Source organism: Bombus flavifrons, chromosome 10 (genome assembly GCF_040668555.2).
Source record: "Bombus flavifrons isolate JBK064 chromosome 10, iyBomFlav1_principal, whole genome shotgun sequence".
Taxonomy (NCBI): Eukaryota; Metazoa; Arthropoda; class Insecta; order Hymenoptera; family Apidae; genus Bombus; species Bombus flavifrons.
The window spans coordinates 623,554-649,641 of NC_138451.1; the positions used below are offsets into that span (position 1 = coordinate 623,554).

The 26,088-nt window shown below is 38.7% G+C and overlaps 2 long non-coding RNA genes across 5 annotated transcripts in view; one reads left to right on the forward strand and one right to left on the reverse strand.

The window, feature by feature from the left end:
* Positions 1–26,088, forward strand: part of LOC138183818 (uncharacterized) — a 411,340-nt gene that overhangs the window by 322,011 nt on the left and 63,241 nt on the right. The window lies entirely within an intron of this gene.
* LOC138183815 (uncharacterized) lies at positions 489–2,842 on the reverse strand. 3 transcript variants are annotated; one of them, XR_011174158.1, is made up of 3 exons: positions 2,643–2,842; positions 1,741–2,521; positions 489–586 (listed from the first exon to the last, which is right to left on the reverse strand). It is a non-coding gene; the product is annotated as an uncharacterized LOC138183815 (long non-coding RNA). The 3 variants fall into 3 exon arrangements; XR_011174159.1 differs by having other exon boundaries at positions 509–568; XR_011174160.1 differs by lacking the exon at positions 489–586 and adding an exon at positions 1,422–1,436 and having other exon boundaries at positions 2,320–2,521; positions 2,643–2,840.

Sequence of the window (26,088 nt, forward strand, 5' to 3'; positions counted from 1 at the left end):
ATATTTTTTGGGACAGTTTTTAGGCCCATGCCTAATAACGAGAGCGTGGCTGCGATTGACGTATCCGATTCAATCGCTTCCAAAGTGCTCATCTAAGATATGAATATTTATAATTAGTTTGTGCATACCTTTGTTAACCCTTTCAAAAATTGATTTATTTGAAATTTACTTGAATAATTTCTTCATTCAAATTTGTGCTACCGCTTAATATGGCACATATTCCATGTTGTGCTGATTTTCTCAATTGTGGTTTACAATGTATACTAAATGACAAAATAGTCTCTAACACTTGCATCGTACATGAACTAGACCATGTGGCTGCTTCTTGTGCTCGAAGGAGCACAGATAAACAATGAATACACTGTGAAAAATGAAAAATATAGATAGTATGCCTTGGTGTAATATTTGAAATCATATGAAGAAATAGAATGAAAAACGATTTACATGTCGAAGTACTTTAAGGACTCTTCCGACGATGCATATCTAACAAGGATACGTAAGAAAATTCCACTTGCAGCTCCAAATTGGATATTTAAAACATTTTTTGGGACAGTTTTTAGGCCCATGCCTAATAACGAGAGCGTGGCTGCGATTGACGTATCCGATTCAATCGCTTCCAAAGTGCTCATCTAAGATATGAATATTTATAATTAGTTTGTAAATACTTTTGTTAACCCTTTCAAAAATTGATTTATTTGAAATGTACTTGAATAATTTCTTCATTCAGATTTGTGCTACCGATTAATATGGCACATATTCCATGTTGTGCTGATTTTCTCAATTGTGGTTTATAATGTATACTAAATGACAAAATAGCATCTAACACTTGCATCGTGGATGAACTAGACCATGTGGCTGCTTCTTGTGCTCGAAGGAGCACAGATAAACAATGAATACACTGTGAAAAATGAAAAAAAATAGATAGTATGCCTTGGTGTAATATTTGAAATCATATGAAGAAATAGAATGAAAAACGATTTACATGTCGAAGTACTTTAAGTACTCTTCCGACGATGCATATCTAACAAGGATACGTAAGAAAATTCCACTTGCAGCTCCAAATTGGATATTTAAAACATTTTCTGCGACAGTTTTTAGGCCCATGCCTAATAACGAGAGCGTGGCTGCGATTGACGTATCCGATTCAATCGCTTCCAAAGTGCTCATCTAAGATATGAATATTTATAATTAGTTTGTAAATACTTTTGTTAACCCTTTCAAAAATTGATTTATTTGAAATTTACTTGAATAATTTCTTCATTCAGATTTGTGCTACCGATTAATATTTCACATATTCCATGTTGTGCTGATTTTCTCAATTGTGGTTTACAATGTATACTAAATGACAAAATAGCATCTAACACTTGCATCGTGGATGAACTAGACCATGTGGCTGCTTCTTGTGCTCGAAGGAGCACAGATAAACAATGAATACACTGTGAAAAATGAAAAATATAGATAGTATGCCTTGGTGTAATATTTGAAATCATATGAAGAAATAGAATGAAAAACGATTTACATGTCGAAGTACTTTAAGTACTCTTCCGACGATGCATATCTAACAAGGATACGTAAGAAAATTCCACTTGCAGCTCCAAATTGGATATTTAAAACATTTTTTGCGACAGTTTTTAGGCCCATGCCTAATAACGAGAGCGTGGCTGCGATTGACGTATCCGATTCAATCGCTTCCAAAGTGCTCATCTAAGATATGAATATTTATAATTAGTTTGTCCATACCTTTCTTAACCCTTTGCGAACGAGTATCGGTATATAGCCGCCAGAGTCTGTTCACAGTTCCGGGTACTTATTTTGAGATGTCTGACGTACGTCTATTTTTCTGAGGGATAGTCTTATGCGTACTTACACATGGGTATAGTAAACTAAACAGTGCTATGTTTTTAATGGGAGAAAGTTATAGATCTTTAGAAATCTTATGTTCCGTTTAACGTAAATTCGCGATGCAGGATGATGGCCGAGTGAGAACGAATTTCAGTCTTTCAATGGCATTACCAGACGAATCGGCAAGCTTTTTATAAATTTTATATATTTTTTATAATACCTTATATGTACACAATGCCTAAAAGATTCAGAAAAGGTTCGATAGTGACAGTAGTGATGACGAATATTATTTTGAACGTGACAAGATAGTAGACAACAACAGTGCTTCAGACATTGGAAATGAACTCTGTTCAATAAGGACATAGCTCAGACATTTCAATATTCCTAGTGATAGTCACGGCGATGATGAACTAAATATAAACCCTCAACAACGCAATCGTTCAATGTGTATATTTTCTCAACTGTGTGTGCCAATACCTCTTATCCACAGCGACATCCGCTCGTCGAGCAGCCCCGTCCGCAAAGGGTTAAAAAGTGTTTTGTAATACATATCAATGCAGCAAAATATTCTGTGCTAGACTCATTACCACCATGCTGTTTTATAATCTCTGTTACAGCGGACAACACAGCTAACATTTCCTTATGCAACAGTGATTTCGATTGAAAATGATTTAAAAACCTGTAAAATCATTATTCAATAATATTCAATTAATCGCTCAATTTAACATTTAATAATATCTTCGAATACATATTGCTGATATTTAAAACTAAGTTTGATTTAAGTACGATTATGTACTAACCTACTAAATGATATATTTGAACAATTACTATAATTGGTAGCAAAGGTATCAGCAGTGTTTTCTGTACATGTTTCCCAAGAGTTACCTTCGCTATCAGGTGTTTCTACCTGTGATTCAATCCCCTGAATAGCATTGTGTTTTTTTAAATTTTCCTCTGTTATACCAGGCTTCGCAGGGGCTAAGAGAATTACAAAATTTAATATAATATCAAAGACAAAAGAAAATTCATAAAAAAATTCTAATCATTGATATTTGTAAGTTTATATCTGTTGAATCTTTAAAGAACATCCAGGATGCCTGTTCCCGATGCTTTTTAGTTTGTGGATTAGAACTGGAGCTCTGACCCTTCGGCCAACGTTTCGCCTTTTTTCGGCTATTTAACCGCGGTCCCAATTTACCCATCTTCTCCTACCTAATTTTTGAGTAATATATACTTGAAAGGTACGAAATTTATCAAGACAGATATTTCTTTCTTTTATCCACAACGATAGAGAGAGGTTAAATCCATACTGCACGTGCTACAAGTATTGTTACAACGCTATTGATGGCGTCGTATGGCAAAATGCTACGATATTCTAATGACTGTCGAAAGATGGCAGCATGTATGCACCATTGTGTAGCTTAAATATAAATGGGAGCCATCATATTCTATGCATGTACTTTTGACCTTTTGACAGATGTCATAGCAGACCAGCCAAATTAGCCTTCGAGGCAGAAAAACATCCAAGTTTCAAATTTCCAAGATCGTAAGCTTTTAAGTTTTATTTTCTCAAAATTGGAAATTTTCAAATTCTCAAGTTCGGAAATTTGTTAAGTTTCAAATCTATCTATCTAAGTTTGTTAAGTTTGTAGATCTATCAATAATAAAAATAACTTTATCTACAAATTAAAGGAGACTCGATCTTGGAAAGCAAATCGAGAATCAAGAATCTAAACGTCCGTTGCTCGGAATGATTATTCACGTTATGATCTTTATTGTAACTATCGATGATTAAGCGTGTAATTAGGACGGTCATAGTTTAGGCGATTTGCAAAGTAGCCAATCGAATACTGTTCTTCCTCGAGGCGACGCGAAAATTTTCAAATTTATTGTAAACCGTATATGACTTATGAGTCTAGATGAATCAACAGTCACGTTCTCGTTTGATGGAGATACATATGTTATTCGATCGTGAAGGAAACATTTGCTGGATGGAATCATTAACAGGTAGTAAAGAAAAGATCCTCCTTGCATGAGGCCATGACCATCGTGAATGAATTGTCCGTTTCCAGAAGCGTTTGATATAGTATGTATTATTGTATTATCATTAATTATATTAAATATATTGTAATTATTGCATATTGCATATAGTATATTGTGCGTGATGGAAGAATAGAATGTGAATAATGGTATGTACCGATTTATGTCCTTGAACGTGTTAGATTGATTAGACCGCTGATTTTTATACAAATTCATATTCTTGACTTCATCTACTATATTTTGGATTTCGTATAGTTGCTTTGCTTTATGGCGGGGCAACTCAAAAACTTTCGCATTTGCTTTTATTGCATACAAAGTTTACAGAATTTTTTTACCAGCATGTTCTATCATGTAAAGCAGCATATTTATAATGCTTCACGTCAGAGGGCAAAATTATTTCATATATCGTTATCAATTTGGCCTTACAACTATACGATAACATACGATAGTATGGCTATGGCTCAGGAAAATGTCTTTATAAATTTCAAAACACTTCCTCTTTAAAGTTTATATTTCTTGGATTGTGGCATTATTAAAACAAAGCAGAGATACGAGGAATACAGGCGAAAGATACACAGCGTAAAATACAAAAAACTCTACTTTCTTAAAGAGCGTAAAAATAACGTAGACCCGTTGCTCGTTATGCTATATCTCGGTTTCACGCGTCGAGTGATCAAAAATCCTCTCGATCTCTTTTCTAACATCCAGACCATCAATCTTCCAAACAGTCCGATCGATCAAACGATCTACTAGTGACAAATGCTCCAAACTGGGAAATTTTTCCAAAGAAGAATTTCCTGGAAGAATCACGTTTTCTTTTCAACTTCGATCCGAAGACTACGTTTGCGATTTAAGAAACCTTTCTCACCAGAGATCCATGAATGAATAGAGTGAAATTAAGGAAGAAGGGTACGATCTTGCTTGCCGTGGTAATTGAACGCGTGTTTGGTCAGTTGCAAACGACACCGTGCTCCTGGCAAATTGCATTAAAAGAACAAGTTCGACCCACAACGACATGGTACCCTCGTTTCCAGTAATTGAACACGGACAAGAAGCGATGGTGTCATTGGTGACGTTGGTGGTGAGCTGAGACTGGATGGCGTATTGATTCCGTGACGTCACGAAAACACGTCCCACGCAATAAGCGTGCCGCCGAATTCATGAGATTCCTCCTCGTTCCTAGCTAGCTTCCGGTTATCCAACCTTATCCAGGAAATTACGTTACTCGTAATTAAGGAATGGCTTTTTCGAACATTTTCGATCAATATTTGGTGGACGGGTCAGTTATTTTTTCGTGTCTCTTGTTTTTGAGATGTGGATTTTCGAAAGTTTATATCATCTCCTAGAGTTAAGATACCAAGATGGCTATGCTAATATTCAGAATACTTTGAAGATCGTTGTGATAAAAATACAACGATACAAGTTGATAGAATAATTAAAAAATTTATAGTGTTACAAAAATTCCCCTTAGCGAAGAACATTAAATTTTTTAAATAACTTTTAATTTGGATCTGTGATCCAAAAATTAAATTAAAATATTTCGTAGGTCACGAGTTTCAAGTTAGAACTGATACTAGTGCTGACTGTTTAATAATGCATAAATAACAATAAATTAATAATAAATAAAAGAATCTTTCTTTTTCTAAGCAAGCGGGCAACATTTTTACTTAGCAACGCAAACGAACAAGCTAAAAACAAGTTTCACATAATCACATCGAGGACAGTGATAAAATGCATCTTGCGTCGATCTTTCAATCATGTGCTGTAATGATCCGAGCGGCTATCGTAGAAGTATTGCGTTATCGTTTATTACACCTTGAGATACAAATCCTTCTTAATGCCAGAGGATTCTGTTGAACGAGGCCCGTTCCTTATGTTGCTACCAATTCGTACAATTAACATACCATAAATGCCAATTACATTTTTGCATCGTTAAGCCCACGTCTGCGGTGCGGAATTTCCAAATTCGGAAGTAAACTTGAAAAATTAATCGATCGATATTTCACGACGAAAGTTGCGTCACGCGGTATAGTTAATTCACGGTTTTACCAAGGAGATGTCACGTAAAATGGGTACTTGGAATGTAGTAAGGAGTTTGAGTCGTAACCCAACTACTAGTTTTCCTTTATAAAGCTTTATTATAAATCTTAACACTTACAGAGATGACACTGAACCGGAGAAAAGAGGTAGTATGAGTACAGCCACTAGAACAAGAACAAGAACTAGAACTGCCCGAGCTGGGTGAAGTCTCGGTGTATATATATATTGGTTTTAGGATGTTAAGGGGCTAGGTGTGGGTTGTGATGTGGAGAAGTGTTCGAAGGACGGGGGTCGATGTCTTATCTATGACGTAGACTAAGGTGTGTCATAGCTTCTGTGTAGTCGGAGAAGTGTTCGAACCCTTTATCTGTGATGTGGACTAAGCTGCGTCACAGCCTTGGTGTAGGCTATGATGACAAGGTGGTGATGTGCCTAAGACTCGAGGTCGACATCTTATGGTTGGGATGAGATTGGTGTTACAATGACATCGTCCTACTTGGTGAAGATGAGGGGAAGTACAGTGTCAAGTGGAGGAGCTCCACAGATACCTGGATAGCCTGGGAATGAAAATATCGATAGAAAAAAGCCAAACGTTCCAGGTGGTAACAAAAAAGGACACCTGGTTCATTAAAGACCCAGAAATCAAAGTTGGCTCAAACAAAATACCAGAGGTTAACGCAGAGAAAGCATTCAGGTATCTGGGCGCAAAGATTGGGTCCTGGAAAGGCGTCCACTGTGGCATAGTTGTGCCTGAAATTCTGAGCATGGTGAGGAGAGTCCGAAAACTCTCCTTGAAACCATGTCAGAAGATAGAATTATTATTGAAATATATATTTCCTCGATTTATCTACCAGCTTTTAATAAATCCACCAGAAGACGGTGTTCTAAAGCTTATGGATAGCGAGGTCAGGCAGGAGATTAAATCAATCCTGCATTTAGTTCCATCAACTGCCACCGGATTCTTTTACGCTCCTAGAAATTTTGGAGGCCTACGGTTACCCGGATTCGAGGACATAGTAAAACTCGGTACCCTAAGGAGCGCATTAAAAATTAAAGACTCAATAGATCCAGCAGCAGCAAGTTTGATCGGCGAGGACACAGATATGAAGCTAAAGAAAATTGCCAACTCTCTGACGATAAATTGGCCGGCCACTTTAGAGGACACTGAAAAAACCAGCAAAAGACTTAAAGGTGAACATGTGAAACAATGGGCTGAGCTTAGGACTCAGGGACAAGGAGTGGCCGACTTCGCAAAAGAAAAGCTTGGCAACGTGTGGCTAAAACAGCACAATTTATTGAAACCTTCGAGGTTTATCGATGCCTTACGATTCCGAACCAACACCTTTGGCACCAAGACCACCTTAGCACGAACCAAAAAAGACATAGATGTAACGTGCAGGAGGTGCCATGCCTAACCGGAGACCTTAGGACATGTCCTAGGGTTATGCCAATTTACTAAGGGCCTCAGAATCAAGAGGCATGACGAAGCCAAGATGTTTCTGGCGAAGAAACTCAGGAAACTAAACGAGGTGTTTGTCGAGCCTACTATTAACGTAGAAGGTAATCAATATAAGCCGGACCTCGTCGTTAAAAACGAGGAACGGATTCTCATAGTCGACGTCACAGTCCGCTATGAGATCAGATATTACCTCCAAAGAGCTTATAAGGGAAAGGTCAACAAATACCTCCCATGCTTGAGCCATTTAAAGTCTATATATGGTCAGGAGGAGGGAGCAATATTGCCCGTTGTGCTTGGTAGCAGAGGGGCTATTCCAACCAAAACAAAGGAAACACTGTATGAGCTTGGATTCAACAAAAACGAGATTAAAACAATTATTTTGAACGTCTTGAGGAGCTCTATAGAGATGGGAAATTCTATTACTTTATATTCTAATTCTAATATAATAATTCTATTATTTTCTATTATTATTTATTTATTTATTTATTCTATTTATTTACTTACTTAATATAAATTGTACATATTAATAGTTAATTATTTATGAATTATTCATTGAAAATTGACTTATGTCAATTCAACGATAATAATTTTAAATCCTTACGACGGGGTACCTCGGAAGTATTGAGCCTCTTTGAGGTTCCACATGTTGTAGCCATGAGGCGATTCTCAATGTCGGAGGCCATCTGGTTCTACGACAAAAACAGGCGAGGGTCTCCTCTGCCCGGTCTGAGCATAAGCATGGTGGGAGACGCTGTCGAGGTGGGATCGCGGATGAATTATCTAGGTCTCATGATCGACAGCCAGTGGATGCTCGGGCCGCACTTCGACTCCCTGACTCTGAAGGTTTCGGAGGCAGCCAATGCCTTGTGCCCTCTGCCGAACATCGGCGGGGCGGGAGCCGTGGTGCGCCGATTTTACGAGGGCTTCGTTCGGTCCCGAGTGATGTATGGGGTCCCTTTATGGGCGGACGATCCGATTGCGTGTCATCGCAGCATCCTGTTCCTCAGGAGGCTGCACAGGGTAACCGCCATCAGAATCGTCAGGGGATATACCTAATGGTGTCCTTCGCGTCACCGACCGTTCTGGCCGCGTCCACCCCGTGGGAGTTTCGGGCGCTGGCGCTCAAGAGGAAATACAGCCACATGAGGGTATGGGATCCGGGAGAGAACTCGACCGAGCAGACGGCCCCAAATGACCTAGGAACCGCCGAGGAAGACGCGTGGGACCAGTGGCGATCCCAGCTGATCAACGAGGAGGCGAACATCGAGGCGCGGAGGCGGTCCTCCCAAACAGGGAGACATGGAGAAGCCGCCGCGGCCTCCCGCTCACTTACAGGATGGTTCCATTACGTATGTCGTTTATATAAAATACGCAAAATCTATGTAATATGAAAAATATGCACTTGTATAAAAATTCGCAATCTACTAATAATAAATGAACGAATAATGCTCCTGCATGTAGAGATATTACCTGGTAGTGGTATTCTTTGACAGTCTTTCCTTCTAGCATTCGCTTGAAAAAATCTATCATAGAATTTTCTGTTCGTTGTACTCACTTTGTTCTGTTTTCACAATATACTGGCCGCACTCAATAATTCTCTGATCCCTACATATACAAAAATACGGGTTAGGATTTTATTCTCTACGAGCCTCTACCACACTCAATATTTAAGAAATACTCATATATCGGCGCTCAATTCAGTCTCATATTAATAATAATGTAATATCGTAGAATAGCTTCGATTGGAAATCGGCTGAAATTAGAAAAACACCGTGTACGTTGTCCTTTGTGGTTTGTTTATATCTAAGAGCGCCTATGTGACTAAAGTGACCTAGTTCTTGCAGAGGTATGAGAAAAACGATAAACAGCGTTAGAACAAAAGACGGTTTCGGTTTTCAAGGAGAGGTGACGGAGAGGTCAGAGTATGCGAGTCGAAAAGCGAGTGTGTTGCGAGGGGCAGAGTTGATCGAGACGTCGAAGCATAGAGTCGTTAGAATTGAGTTGTTAGTGTTGTAGAGTTGTTAGAGTTGCTAGTGAGAAAGAGAGAGAGAGTTACCAAATAGTTGTCAAGTTATTTGATGTAAATACGAGCGTTGTATTTAGTTTTCCTGTTAATCAAACATCGTTTTTCTGTCTAACTAATATCTGTATTTTCAATCCATTATTAATAAACTATAATTAATCGGACAAAACTATACCTTTAATATATTCCGATATTACAATAATTTAAAAAATTCTTAAAAATATGTAAATTATTTGTGTTTTCATGAATTTACATTTTATATTTTTGTTAATGAAAAATAAATTGTTTGCTTTATTCGTACACAACATCTATACATATATATTACAGTCTTAAGACCCCGATAACCTTCTTATGGTACTCACAAGCTTGTTGTCAACAGACTATTCTAGATTCTTCTAACAGCTACCAACAATCTTTTGTCTAAACTGAGACCTGGACGTCCTCTGCCGCTTACACACACATTCACATGTACAGTGTAAATGTATCATCTACCTAACAATTTTTCTATATTTATACTCACATTGAAACATGGCAGCATCGAGATATAAATAAGTATCTACCGAAATAAATACTTCGGTTAATACAAATGCTTGAAAACTAAAAAGCGGAAATTTCATATACCTTCTATATTTTCTTTTGTATGTTTTTACTATAATACGATTAAATAAAATCTCGAAATTTTTAAATATAAAAATATCTTTGAAATATATTGCATATTAAACGAATAAAAATCCTTTTTATTCAAGGAAATATAACATCACTCCAAATCGAACATCCCCGTCTTACCGATCAATCTCACCAATCATACGCGTTATATCTGCTTCCTACTGCAGAGAAATCAAAATTCGGTTGAAATTTACACGTTTGATTTTCCTGAAAACATTGGAGCAAAGGAGCGATACAGAGATCAACAATTCTATGCAATTCCTCTAATGATTTCGCTCGTAGAATTTTGAGCACGTCGATTCGAGGAGGGCAACAGACTTTCGAGTACCACCTACGTCTAAGAAGTTTCGATAACTTACGCTTACTGAATTATGTTACGCGTACGATCCTACGTAGTATATCACGTCAAGCATTATAGACGCGCAACAAGCTAGTAGCAGCGTAACATCACCAAGTATCCCATGGATTGACACAGTTAATGCTATCACTTGCGACAGCTTTCTCAAGGATCAACGAATCGACTGTTAATTATCGCAGCAATGTAAACGTTTGCCTCCATTTAATTATGGATCTCGAGAAATTACGCTAATCGATCGCTTGAACGTATAAACGAACGTGTTACACATTTATGCTGGACCCGTGGAAAGATCCGTAAAAAGAGAATAACAGGTCTTCCGGCCTGTTTTAAACGACGCTCGGTACGAAAGGTACGATTTCCTGTTTATCAGGCGTTTACCAATTATAATAATATTTCACAAACGATCCAACAAAATCTCGTATTACTTTCATTATTCTCTTACAATCTCTATTTTGCAATAATTTGGCGATGGTTTGAATTACACGGATCTCGTAAAATCAAACGGTTAAACTTGGTCGTCCGAGGTAGGACGAGATCAGCCCCAGTACCGTATAAAATAGCGTAATGCCCGAGGTACGTCGATCGGAATCAGGTGCTGCCAATTTAACCACCGTTCAAATTCTTGGCACGTAAATCCAGTTTGGAGGCATCAATACTGATGATAACGACCAGAGATCGAACGGAATAGCATGCTCCCGACGGTCAGGGCCGATCAGCCGTGCTACACAGACTTGTCTTTCGTTCGTTCCACGTACAACACCCAGTCGAACCTTGAAAAATTTCTTGTTGCACCCGATGATTCGGCCAGTTGCATTAAAATTTTCGCGATTCAACGGTAACAACATAGTTTCACTGTCGATATAACTATTATGTACTTGAACTGGGATGATCGCCCAAGTAACTGCAATTGCGTGTGCTCGCTTCCCAGAGCACATTCTCGTCCGGTTAGTTTTGTTTTAACCCGTTACGTCCACCCCATTCATCGGCCAAAAAAAGAAATACTGCTACTACTACTACTACAAATACTAAAAGCTAAAATACTAAATACTAAAATTTTTATTTAACGGACTAACGTCTTTTGATTTTATATTTTACTACTTCGATTCTGATTAACTCTACTTTATTAATTTAATAGTAACTAAGTAACTCTACTTTATTAATTTCATAGCAAACATAACATCAGAACAAAATTTTAATATTTCAAAGAAGGTAGCGAAAAAGACTGAGACTAAATCAAATGGAATAACTGACTCTAAATATATTACTAAGAAAGAAATAATCTCAGGCAATCTCTTTGTCGAAGCACATGATCGAAAATGCAGAAGCAGTGTTCAAAATTATTGCTTTGATTAAAAAATCTGCCTGTCGCGGAGTGTCTTCTGGCACGTAAAATTTCACACATTCTTATACGGAAAAAATGAATTTTAACTGATATTTTAAATTCTAGGAGAAGTGAAATAAACGAACGTGACTTATTCCCTTAACCTACGATTTACGTTCGAGAATGCCCGTAATATTTACGTTTGGTCCGATCATCGTACTACGGGCTATTCCCGTAGTTATAGGTTAAGGGGTTAATATTGTCACGATCAATTCATTGCTAAATATCAAGTATATTTATGTTATACAGGAATATTCGTGTAGATATTTGCCATTTGAAAATATTCATACGGAACATTAACATGCATATTTATAAATAACACGAATATATTCTCAAGTGTATATGTTTAATTTATTTATTAAAAAGCTAATTGTTATAATCGCGCTGTGCAAGAAGACCTATCCTAAACTAGTAAATTTGAAAAAAAAAATTTGAAAAATAGAGCGTTACTACTCACGGGTATAAAAGATACTCGCGTTCACTATGCTCGCAAAGAATTCTACGTAATACAACCAGTCACTCACGCCGATTCGGACCTTTTATCCTACGACATAATTGAGTGACCGGAGGAACAGAAATGCATGCGACTCACCGTTCGAAGCGGAGAAACAGAGGACGTTACCATCGATACTGGCTATCCCAGCGAATGTCGTCAGGAAGATTAACATCAGGCAGGAACCGTTGAAAGGCCCATGGTAAAAATGGAGGTTGCGAAAAATCTGTTACAAAACAAAACACGATGAGTGATCGCTGACTATTTGAAAAGTTGGAGATAATGAAAAATGAAGGTTTATTAACTTTAGCAATAATAAAGATTGAAATTCTAATAAAATTTGATAAGTATAAAAACTGAAACTCTAATATGAAAGTGTAAAATCTAAAATAATCTAAAGTATGTTAGTCATTTGTTTTAGAATTCGGTATTAAGATTTTAACTCTTATTTTATTTTAATAAAACAATAACCTCAGAAAATGCTATCCTTCTAAATTTTCAATCAAATTGTATTTCTTCATTGATAATGATCAAAGAAAAATATACAGAATAGACATAACTGAAAGTAAGTATGTAAAAACACTTACATACTTGGCATTTGAGCCACTGTCAGGACACTCCTAAAGATGAAGAAGAAGTTGAAGCAGTGATATGTCTATAACAAGACATAAGGTATCATTAATATCGGCAATACATATTAACAAACTTGAAACTTTAGCAACAATAAAGACTAAACTCTAATACAAAATATAATCTCTTTATATATATAACTCTAATATAAAAGTTTGAGAACAAAACATTCAGTGATTTTTTATGCGTATCAGACAGTTTTATTGTACTTTAATGTTAAGATTTTAAGACTTTATTTCAATTAAGAAGGACATTTACAGTTTTCTAAATTATCAATCATTTTTATTGTATATTTAACAATAATTCAAACAAAATATAATGAATAGAACAAATTGAAATACAATATGTAAAACTACTTACATTCTTGTGCTCCTACAGAAGCTTTGTCCTCTTGAGAGATGCACTGACTCTAATACCGAAAAAGAATGTTCAAAAGAATATAAAATAAGATCACATTACCGCGACCGCTAAAATTATAATCGGCGAACAAGAACTCTAACGTCGCGTAGAAAATTATTTGATAAAATTTTATTACTTTCGCGTGTGATTATTTAATTGGATTAAATTATTGGAGTAATAAAAGACCGACGCCGCCAATACGTAACAATATGTTGCGTGACGCAACGCGATCCATGTTATCGGTATGAAATAAGACGACTAAATGACTCCTTGTACCTTAGTTTCGCCGAGTAACTACCAAGGTGTCGGGGGGAGGGGGGGACACATGAGCCGATGGCACAAGTAACTACGCAGTTAACGATTCTACGTAGTTACAAATTAACGAGACAAAGAAATGTATACATCAACAAAAATATTCATCTTCTACGAAGGACTTCCTTTCGAATTACGCAGCAGTAACCTTACTCTACATCGATATTTACAAACATCGTATAATAATTCGTAGCCCTACTGGCAACATCACAGACACATTTGCCTAACTTATTACCTTACTTACCTTATTTTAATACCTGAATTTCATTAATCAAAGCAAGATTTAAACAACAGCATGAAGAAAATTACCCAGTATGCAGATGAAGTGTTAAGCGCTTTTTAAGTGCGTATTCTCTTTTAATACTAATATAAAAATAATAAAAGAGAAACGTTATTTATTCCTAAGTGCAAAATGTTGTCAGAGAATAATTTTCTCACGGTTGAAAATTTGAAGTCCACTGATATTTTCTCTATAACATTTTTATTATCACGATATAGTATCTGAAGTTTTGACCGATCCAATAATTTTTATTCTTAGAAATATCTTGAACACGGAGAATTAAGAAATGTGTAATGAAGGATATAAATAATGGAAATTAATTATGACGGAGGAATCAACGAAGAAAAGTTATTTTGCTAATTATTACACGAATGAATATTCAGAATGTCGCGCAACGATTACTAAACTATTTAATTAACACTAACCTCACCAGCCCTAGCCAAATGACTGGTGTAAAAATCTAATTTAGAATTGTATATTTATCGTTATTTCTTTTGTTCATCTAGCTTTATGTGAATTCTTATATTCTCCGATTAATTGATTTATCAACTTTTAAAACCAGTTATTTGACCGGGCCTGGTGAGGTTAGTGTCAAAAGCCAGCCTGAAATTTTCTTCAACTTCTGATCTTCGGCTGATTTTCAGTATTTTACCTCCGACTTTTCACCAGTAATTAGATTTGACAAACGAAATGCAATGTAAGACTTGCCAACATTTGGGCCATGTGGCTTCTAACTGCCGCAGCGTTAAATTCAACGATAAATTATAATTCAGATGAACGTATTGACCCAGATTCCTGTACCGAAGAAAGCAAGGATAACACAAATCAACCTTGTTGCGTGTCGTGTAAAAATTTTGATCATCCTGTTCACATCAAGATTGCTCTCAACACTTATTGTTAGTGTTAAAAAGGTGATGGCAAAAGAAAATTTGGAATATTAACGAAGAGCGAAACAAATAAATACGATTCGTTCGTGAAACAAGTAACTCAAAAATTACTTGCAGTCAAATTCCATCGAATAATAAACTAGATAATTGTCCTAACCTCTGTATTCTCTTATTTCATCGCGATATATCTCATGGTTAAATATGAATCACAACCCTAACGCTGTCCTTGGAGAGACGGCTAAATACTACAATACAAAGCTCAAACTCTAAACTTATAGGGGAAATCTTCACGTTTATACCGCAGCAACATAGCTCAATAGTGAACCGGCTCCTCTCACTTCACTAAATAATAGGGCGACGATCCCCTAGACGAGTCCAGTAACTCGACGGTAAGAACAGAGCATCGCTCGCAGCATTCAAGATTTCTAAACATATCCTACAGCCACGTATAGGCAATAGGAAGCTACGTCTGTATATCCATTATTAAGCTATGTCTTATTCCTTGACAATGTTTCAAATCAACCAAAAAATTTAAGAGAAAACAATACTTGCCTCTCCTTATAAATGAAATATCATAATGGAACTTTCGGGCAGCCGACTATATCAGGCCAACTGACTCAGAGTTCAAAGTAATTACCCGTGCTTCCAGATTTTTTCCTGAAACACGACTTGGCAAGTAGATAGCTGCCGCTATAAGGCATTATCTAAAATAGGTTTGAACCGCGAGAAAAATTCGGAAATCCCCAAAAAACATCTCCAAAGTAACAGCCCAACAATGGAACTTACTTAGAGCAGCTCCTATTTCTGTCAACAAACAAGTGATCCGTAATGTGACGACCTCTACTCGAGGTTGCGAGTGGAACTCGAGCATCGCGCCTGAATACATAGCGACATGGCGTCTCGAGAACCAAACTTGGCAAACAGCCATTTTGTCGGGAACTTTCGCTTAGTAAGTTCCTCCTATTCCAATTTATTCCATGCTATTAACCCTTGTGATTGGAATGGACTCACTCTCCCAATCTGAAACTAACAGGGCGATAGGCCAATAACAAAAAGTGAAGAGAATAATATTCTTAACAATGCAGCTTGTTATATGGCTCTCGATAGACCGTAGTACGCTCTCAGCTCCACAGGTGTCACTCGGTACTCGAATACCTAACTGTCGTGACTAGCAATAATCCGCAGATGGCGCGGCACGTTCCGTATACTCGTCTAAGACTACATATCGTAACTTGTACGTACAGCGTATTCGTGGCACCACCAATTCGTATATCGGCACCAGGCTGATGATTCTATAACCCTGCCCTGAGTAACCGGGCCCCCATACCAAGATGGCGACCGCCTGACAGACCCGTGCGCGTCTCTTCACGTTGATACTGTCACGACCGGCATACTTCAAATCCGATAGACTGACGATGGAGATAAAGATGTGGCGGCACTCGGCGACAATGTATATCGCTGAAGTGCCTAATGAACCATCAACATCCCCACGGTCCTTCCACCGAAGGTTCTAGAAGAAAGAGCACGTGGCAACGGTCGCGGACGCCTAGCAAATGCATGGACGGTGGGGATGTTGAGAGATGACAAAAGAAAGTAATCGGATCCGATCAAAAGTCAAATTGTAAGAGTTTCAGTCTTGGAAAGTCACGCCTAGAGTTCGGAAGTAGATTGTAAAGTGGATTGTTGTTAGAAAAATAAAGTTTCTTTTTTTATTTTTTACTTCAAATTTCTTTTTTTATTTTCTTTTTGTTATTTTACGTGACAGCAGCATAGCAAAGAATTTATGAAGTCTTGACTTGTTAAAAAATCAGGATCCTTGCATATCGTAAAGTGCGTTTGCCATATATTTCTGGCAATGTAGATTCTTCAAATAATTTCCTAAAAATTGATAGCCAATTAGAAAAATGAAGTAATTGTTGAAGTAGAAGCCTGAAGAAAACTTATACTAAAAGAAACAGGAATAAGGGCAGGTTTGCATGCGCAAGGATGTGTAAGAGTTCACTTACAAAAATCAAAATAATTGATAATATAATTAAAAAGTGAGAGGAAAATATCGTCCCCTCTATGTCAGGGGCATAAATGTGAGGATTATCTGTTGGATCTAACTTCTTCTGTTTGAACTGAGGTGTCTATTGAATATCTCTCTTTCGTCTTAATTTTATGTGAAAATGACATATATAACGATAAATTTACGCTCAGGAAAGAACCCGAAACCAAAGATGAGAACACTTGATATTGTAAACGGCACTCTCGTCCGACGCAAGCGCAGCGATCTCAGAATCGAGATCCAAAGAGCAGGTCTTTTTCACAACAAGGCGCCGAATGCCAGTCCCGGTAAACGTCGCCTCTGCTCGTGCCGATCAAGTGCATTACAAAAGGTATCATAAAGTGGTAGAATCATATTACAAACTTACATACTCGTCAACAGCCCAAACGTCAGCTTTAGTCGTTCGACTTGTTACTTGCACTCAAACCGGTACGTACCATAGGCCCTCGTGCAGTCATTAGTTTAAATAAATAGTATTGGATGATTTTATCAGTTGATTTTAATTTAATTTAATGTAATTTAATTAAAGGACAGGCTCTGCAGTCCTGTCAATAAATATCTAGCTGGTATTGCCACCATGGAAATTTATTTATACATATGCTATTATACTCGTAATAAAACTTTTCAAATCAAACTACTGTACTATTAGGTTAACTGTTTTAACTATAATCAAAATAATACTGTTACTATTTAGTTTAATGGTACTGCGTTCTTCTACAGATTTCTTCAAACATCAAATTTATTTAATGTTAGGGACTACAATCCTGGCCCTGTCAGTGATAACGAAATTTATCCTCTTTCACGTTGTCAAGGTAAGATGAATAATATAAATAACTAATTTTTATTTACAATTCGCAAATCCTCCTACTGTTTTTCCAATTTTAATCATTACCACCCCTTTGTACCTAGTCAGCGACTACCACTTTATTTAGATATTACACTTTCTAACTCAGTTTAATCATTAAATTGTTCTGAACTTTTAATGACGTAGTGAGCTCCATCGATACCAATGATTCAATCTCTTTGACAGATCAGTACTGCTAACCAAAAATAAGAACACTACATTGTTTAATTCCCAATTCTGGACCTACATATGGATTATATATTAACGGTTATTATCACATAACCCAACCAAAACAGAGCCAATATTTTTATAAAATTGAATTTTATAAGAAACCATACCTATTAAATATTTATTATATATTTTCCGGCTGGACATTGGATGTCTATATGCCATTGTTGGTCAATCATAAATATTTCTGTTGTTGTTTTTAGTACTAGATAAACCAATTGTGACAGATTAGTCATTTATTATAATTCGGCATATCCTGTTCTTTATTTGTTAGTGTTGAAGTGGTCACCACTTATAAGAAAACTCTACATCTGGTCTTTTTAGTTTCTCAAGCACTGAAGCCATCGACAGCACGTAGACAAAAGACTGCGACGAAGCCAGACCATAAACAGTAGACAAGCGACGTTGGCTTCGAGGTTTTCAGTTATTGGATAACACAGCTAGCGTGCGGATCTGGACCAGCTCAAATTGTATTCTTACTTATAATTACACTTATATTTAAATATATTTTCTGCCTTACAATTTATCCACTAGTTTTCTCTGATTACACATCGAATAACCTCAACAGTTAGTTTACCTCCTTTGTTTTCAACTTTACCTCCTATGTTTTAAACTAAATTTATTTCGAATAACCTTAACCTTGATTTAGTTCTAATTAGCTTCCTGTGTATTCGTATTATGCGGCGATATGAACTATCTACCATAAACCACGGTTAATTTAATTCTTTTTATTACTTTTTAGGACGAATTCGCAGATGTTTATCTACACCTAGCTGTATGGTTCATCATAATATTGGTCAGTTAATCTCTTAGAGTAAGTACTAAATTTATTTTCTGATTTCTACATAGATTAGTTTACTATGATCCTGTAACCTTACCATACTTTACTATACCTTAACTACAGCCTTTCAATCACTTCACCTATCAGTTTATTATCTTTATTAAATATACTATATTTATTTTATTTTATTTTATCTTTATTTTTATTTAGGCCCGGACCACCAATCTTACCCAATGCTATCGTCCTCGCATTCTGCATGACCACAGCCCACTGTAACCTAAATTAACAATGAATTACGATTACTTAAACTCTCAACTTCGGTACTTAACACAAGAAACACAAGAAACACAGATGGGAGGAATACCTCCTGGCATTGTCCAATAGCACCCCCCAGATATTTCTCCAAATGTCGACATAGATCCGCTACTCCGCACACTCTACCCAGCGCATCTAACGTGACCCTGCGCCTCCTAAATCCCTATTGCTCCTTATGGAAGGGGTCCATTCCTTGGCACCTTTCGATCAACATCTTGCACGTGTGCTCCCAGACCTTACTCAGAGCCGGCAGAATGTTTATTGGCCCATATGATGATGACAACAGCGGAACGCTTGCCGGCTTCGGCAAAAGAACCACCCTCGCCACCCTCCTCACCGCCGGTATTCTATCAGACCTATTTATGCTGTTAAACAGGTCCAGGAGCCGCCCAGTTCGTTGTTCCACGATGATCCTAACGATCTCCTCAGGTACCCCTTCCACACCCGCAGCTTTCCTCGGGTCGCATTTCGCAATAGTCGTCCGCAGGTCCTCTTCCGTTACGCGTAGATCTTACTCCTCTTCTTCTAGCATCTGCGGGGATCGGGAACTATGATCTTCGTCTTCCTGCTCCGCTCGCCTGGTGACGAAAAGATCTTCTAAAGTTCTCGCAACTCTGTCCTTACAAAGACCCTCCGGCGGTAACCCCCGAGTCATTCTTGCTCTTATGACTCGATATGGGCTTCCCCAGGTATCCTGGTCCAGAGTTGCACAAAACTCCTTTCACCTTTCCTCCTTGCAGCGTTCAATCGCCCTTCTTAGCCTCCTCCTTGCCTCCATAAACTCAGCTACCATTTGGTCAGCATTGTCTCTACCAGCTGCCACTGCCAACTGCGCACTTCTTCTCAATCTCAGAGTTGCCCTTCTCAACCCGGACGACTTCTCGTTCCACCAGTAATTAAAACTGCTCTTGCCACGCGGCTGGAAAATCCTTTTCAACTCATCGGCACACGTTCGCTTCAGACATTTCTGGAAATGAACGCCGTGTGTCGCCTCGTCATTCGCCATAAAGTTCAAGTTACCGTCGAACCTCCTCAGGAACTTTCCCTCGCCAATATTCTTTGTCGAATATCTAAAACTACCCCGCGCTGGCTTCTAGCAATTACTCGAAAATTCACGTAATAAATACAGGTGATCAGAGGCAAAGTAACAGTATCTTAACTTAAAATAACAGAAATCTTTTTCCAATTCTGACTCATTCGTCTATTAACACTTAAAATGTCTGGGAAGCTTGTACATCCATTCCTAACGTAGGACTACAACCCCATCGTCCTAATCGGCGTCAACTCGTTCCTTGTCAGCATATCCAGCAGATATGTCCCTCTAGGCTCTCTCCACCTACCACCCCAGGTCGTGGATTTCGCGTTAAAATCACCGGCCACTAACAGCGTCGGAGCTCTTCTCCTACTGTCCCTTATCACCATCTCCAGTTCCCCTATGTATCCGTCAAACTCCTGCTTACTCACATTGGGAGAACAATACCCACTGATACACATCGCGTCCTCCGATTAATGCCGACCAATCCCTCCTTGCTAACCAATGTCTCACTTGCCGCATACCTTTCATTGAATAGGGTAACCCATAGTGATGCATCCCCGACCGTATTATTGCACCAATAGGATGTCTATACGGTTCGGAGATGAATACTACGTCCACCCTATTCTCACATGCGTACAGCATTAATAAGTCTTGTGCAAGCTTGCACCTATTTAGGTTTTGTTAAGGTATAGAGAGGATTCGGAAATCCAAACAGTTTACTTTATTTCACACACAACAGCTATACATATATATATGTCGGGTTTACATTGGAATTAGGATTAGGGACGTGAAACGAATCGTCGTTTGGTTTACGCATTGTCGATAAGCAATAGAGAAGACATTGACTAGTGCAGATACGATTATTATAGAATTGGACAAGCAACCGTGGCAATTAGACACCCGAGAAACTAATGATAATGATCCTAGGTTCAATAACGAATCCGCGACGAATAACGAAACGTCGACGGGGTGATGGATGAACGTGCCCGCAAAATCTAAGTCGGACTCTTTGTTAAAACGGGGAATATCCACCGAGCGTACAGACGCTAAGTAAGCCGCTAATACGATCTCGCGAGAGAATGACTTTTCGTCGCGATGATGCTGCACAGGAAAACTATGATGGAGTGTGTCTAAGGACACGAGATCATCGGATTCGTCGAGGATAGTCTTCGTTCAGAAAGTAAGGGAAATTAACGTTGCTGCTAATTGGTCAATCTCCATATCGGTGGTTAGAAAAGATGCTAGCCGCCCTCGAGGGAAAGTTGCTAGTGGGAGACGCCGTTCGTTGAAAGAAATAGATCTCCCCTATCTTCCCGTAGTTGGGACAAAGACTGTTTATCTGTTTGAGGGACTTTAGGTAACTAGATCTTAGTGTTTATAACGGCCCTCGGGCTAGCTGATCACGTACTGTGGAGGCACATCGACATCTGGCAATCATCTTACTCGAAGAATGGGGACTGCGTATGGCCACGGGACAGAGACCGTTGGAATGTTTACTGTCGCGTGTCGCCAGAGATATTTCTTTTAAGGAGAGCTATAGAATTACTTCATACCTTGTTAGGCAAAGCGTTTATCCCGTGACCGCGGCTACGTTCGGCAACTGGCTATCGCCTCGAGCCCAAGCTCATTATCACAAATCTTGAACAAATACAATCGGATCGAAAGACGACAATTGTTTAATTACGCCCATGATAGAATCTAGATTACGGTGTTAAGGGATTTTCCCGGGGTTCCAAAGGGAAGGCTCCGATGTCCTTTCATCTCCGACATATATACCTACATATATATATATATATATATATATATATATATATATATATATATATATATATATATATGTCGGGGTGAGATTGGAATTTTGGGCGCGTGACAATTCTTCACGTGAGTTATCCATTGTTTAACACAACTAAGATTATATTTTCACGTATACACAAGTTTACTACAAAGATTAACAAATAATAAGTCTAGTGAATAATAAGCTTAACAAATAATAAAGTTAGTGGATAATAAGTTGAACGGTTAATAAGTCTAACAAATAATAAATCTAATGAATAATACGTTGAACGGATAGTAAGTACAATGAATAATATGATTTACAAACAATAAGTTAATAATCGTTATAAACAATAATTTTGAGTTCAAACGAATCCACGATCAACGGGATGACTCCCTACTAAGCGTAGACTGATCTTAAGCACAGAAACACGACGTGTCACTCTCCAAAGCAGTCGCAAGACGAATGCCAGCCTCGTCGAGATTTTTCTCGCTGTACAATTGCATTTGTTTTTCTATACCCGTTTGGAAGCAGGTTCCAAACGCCGTTGTTAGGCAGCTTCTGCCTGAAGTTTGATTAATAATACAATGTATGACACACTGTTTCACAAGTGGCTAGGCCCGCTCCCGAGGCCACATGCCGCTACAACCACATTTCTCGGAGAACCCATACAACCAACCACTCCAGATCTCCGTTAGGCAAAACGTACATCCCGTAACCGTGGCTACGTTCGGCGACCAATTGTCCCAATCTTGATATCACAAATCTCGAACAATTACAGCTATGATAAAATCCAGGCTAAACTACTAGAAGATGTTCCCAAAATTTCCAAGGAACGGCTTCGGCTTTCCTTTCATCTCCGACATATATATATATATATATTGTTACGTCGCCTAAAACATCGGCGCTGCAGCTCTCGCGACCGGGCAGCCGATGGCCTGCGTAACGTCATTTCGACCCTAAAAAAAACTAAGAACTAACCATAACTTTTCTCTTTCATTGTGTACACATGTATCTTCATTCAATCCGTTGTCCTGAAAGATTTCTTAAGGCTAAAAATATTTGCGACGCACATCAGGTTTTTAGAAAGGTCCTTGGGTTTATTAGGCGCAATTAAAAACACGGAGAAAGCGGGTACGCACACATTAGGAAAAACCGAACATCTATCTAATAGAACAGGCTGGGTTTTCCCATGCACAAGGTCACTCACGAACCACGTTGGTCGGAGGCTTCCTACTCACCACTTCTCCTACGACTCTAGGAGGGTCAAGTCGCAGACTTCTCCTGCTACATCAGGAGGGTCAAGTCAACTTATTTCGTCAACACCGCTAGGTCAAGTCAACTTACTTCTTCTACATACTACAACGTCGAAGTCTAGCATCAAAATCTCACGTCTATTAAGTATCCTCGAGTGCTACGTCCACTAACATACAAAATTCGACTGTACGAGCCTTGCTCTACTATTCATATCTATCTCATATTCGTGCGACAAGTTGTTATCGACGATTTATATCTACTCAACAGTGTAGTTTAAGTGTTGGATATATATATTTTTATAATTCTGTGAATTACAGTGTTATATAAACTTAATCACCCCTATTCTCCTAACGGAAATCAGGGGATCGATCAACTCGTGGTGTCGATTAGTATAATCGTAACGGGAATTTACGACTCCCGTTGACGTCTCTCCTCGCGATTGCGTCTCCCCGCGATTGGTCGAAATTACATATATATTTATAAATAAATATAAAAAATAAATATATATATAATATATATATGTCGGAGATGAAAGGAAAGCCGAAGCCGTTCCTTGGAAATTTTGGGAACATCTTCTAATAGTCTAGCCTGGATTTTATCATAGCTGTAATTGTTAGAGATTTGTGATATCAAGATTGGGTTCGAGGCGACAATTGGTCGCCGAACGTAGCCACGGTCACGGGATGGATGTTTTATCTAACGGAGGTCTGGAGTGGTTGTATGTGTTCTCCGAGAAATGTGGTTGTGGCGGCATGCGACCTCGAGAGCGGGCCTAGCCTCGTGTGATGTTGTCTCGGAGGTGCCGATGCAATGGGACATACATTGTATTAGTAATCAAAACTCCAGGCAGAAACTGCCTAGCAACGGCGTTTGGAACTTTCTCGATGCTTCCAACGAGTGTGCCTAGCAACGGCGTTTGGAACCTTCTCGATGCTTCCAAACGGGCATAGAAAACAAAATGCAATCGTACGGGGAGAAAAATCTCCACGAGACTGGCATTCGTCTTGTGACTGCTTTAGAGAGTGACACGTCGTGTTTCTGTGCTTAAGATCAGTCTGCGCTTAGTAAGGAGTCATCCCGTTGATCGTGGATTCGTTTGAACTCAAATTATTGTTTATAACGATTATTAACTTATTGTTTGTAAACCATATTATTCATTGAACTTACTATCCGTTAAACGTATTATTCATTAGCTTTATTATCTGTTAGACTTACTAACCGTTCAACTTATTATCCACTAACTTTATTATTTGTTTAATTTATTATTCGTTCAATATATTTTTCGCTAACTTCATTATTTGTTAAGTTTATTATTCTCTAGACTTATTATTTGTTAATCCTTGTAACAGACTTGTGTATAAGTGAAAATATAATCTTAGTTGTGTTAAACAATGGATAACTCACGTGAAGAATTGTCACGCGCCCAAAATTCCAATCTCACCCCGACATCAGAAGTGGGATCAGTGCCGACTATGACAATACAAGAACATATGGCCATCATGCGCGAGTTAATTCAGACGCTGGCGCCGAAGTCAAGTGCGGAACCTAAAAACATCGTGCTACCACGTTTGAACCCCGCGATCGCGGGCGCCGATCCAGCCGCATGGTGCTCGACTGTGGACCTGCTTATGAAGGGTAATCCTCTGCAAGACAGTGCATTAGTTTCTGTTTTAAATAGTGCTCTAGAGGGTCGTGCAGCGCATTGGCTCACGCAGATAGTGACCGGCGAAGGGCTTACCTGGCCAACGTTTAGGGAACTTTTCATTACACGTTTTGGTAGCAAAGATACGGCAACCTCGACGCTAATGAAGACACTCAGGGAACCACCACAAGAGGACGAAAACATGGCTGCGTACGCCATCCGTCTCCGTTCCCTCCTGGAGACGAAGTGGCAAAATGCCACTATGGCTGAAGTAATCAACGCTGTCGTTCTTTATCACCTGAGCTCACGGGATCAGCGCATCGAAGAGATAGCAGCTATGAAGGATATCAAGACCAAGGACCAATTTTTAGACGAAATGAGAGCTACTGCTTTCGCGAAGAGGCCCGTATTTTCGACGAGCGACACCTCCACGGGCCCTGAAGCCAAAAGACACAAGCCGTCGGCCCACCACGTGAAGTGCCTCTACTGTGGTAAACACGGACACAGAATAGCGGAGTGCCGCAGTAGGATGCAGAAAGAGCAGCGAGGAAATACACAACGCCCGGAAGGAAGACGACCGGCAACATCGCCCCAGGTGGTTTGCTTCAAGTGTAAGGCGGAGGGCCATATCGCACCTGATTGTCCGCTACTGCAGCACAAGAAAACCGGCTCCAAGAACGAACGACGAGTCGACTCCTGCATGGTGGAGTCTCCAGCTGGTAGTTTAAGTCATCTGGGTGAGTCGTACCCATTTTGTTTCGATTCCGGAGCTGAATGCTCGTTAATTAAAGAATCTATATCTTCGAAATTTTCTGGCAAACGAACAACTGATGTAGTAGTAATGCGAGGTATAGGAAATACTTGTGTTAACAGTACACTTCAGATCTTGTCCACTGTATGTATTAACGGTTTTACATTGGAGATAACTTTTCATGTCCTTGCTGATAGCTACTTAAAATATGGTATCATGATTGGTCGTGAAATTTTGAGCCAAGGTTTTGACGTGAATATTACACGAAATAGCGTCGATATTTGCAAGACAAAAATGGTTAACGCCTGTAGCAAAGTCGTGGAAGATGCGGTCAACATTAACGAGATCAACACTGATGTAGTTGGTAACGACAAAGATCGATTGATCTCTGTTCTTGAAAAATTCAAAGAGTCATTTATTACGGGTTTCCCGCGGACGCGTGTGAGTACGGGCCAGTTAGAAATTCGGTTGATTGACCCTAATGTCACCGTACAGAGAAGTCCTTACAGACTTAGCGGGGAAGAGCGGAGAATAGTGCGCGAGCGGATAAGTGAACTGATTAGGGCAAAAATTGTAAAACCTAGTAATTCGCCGTTCGCGAGC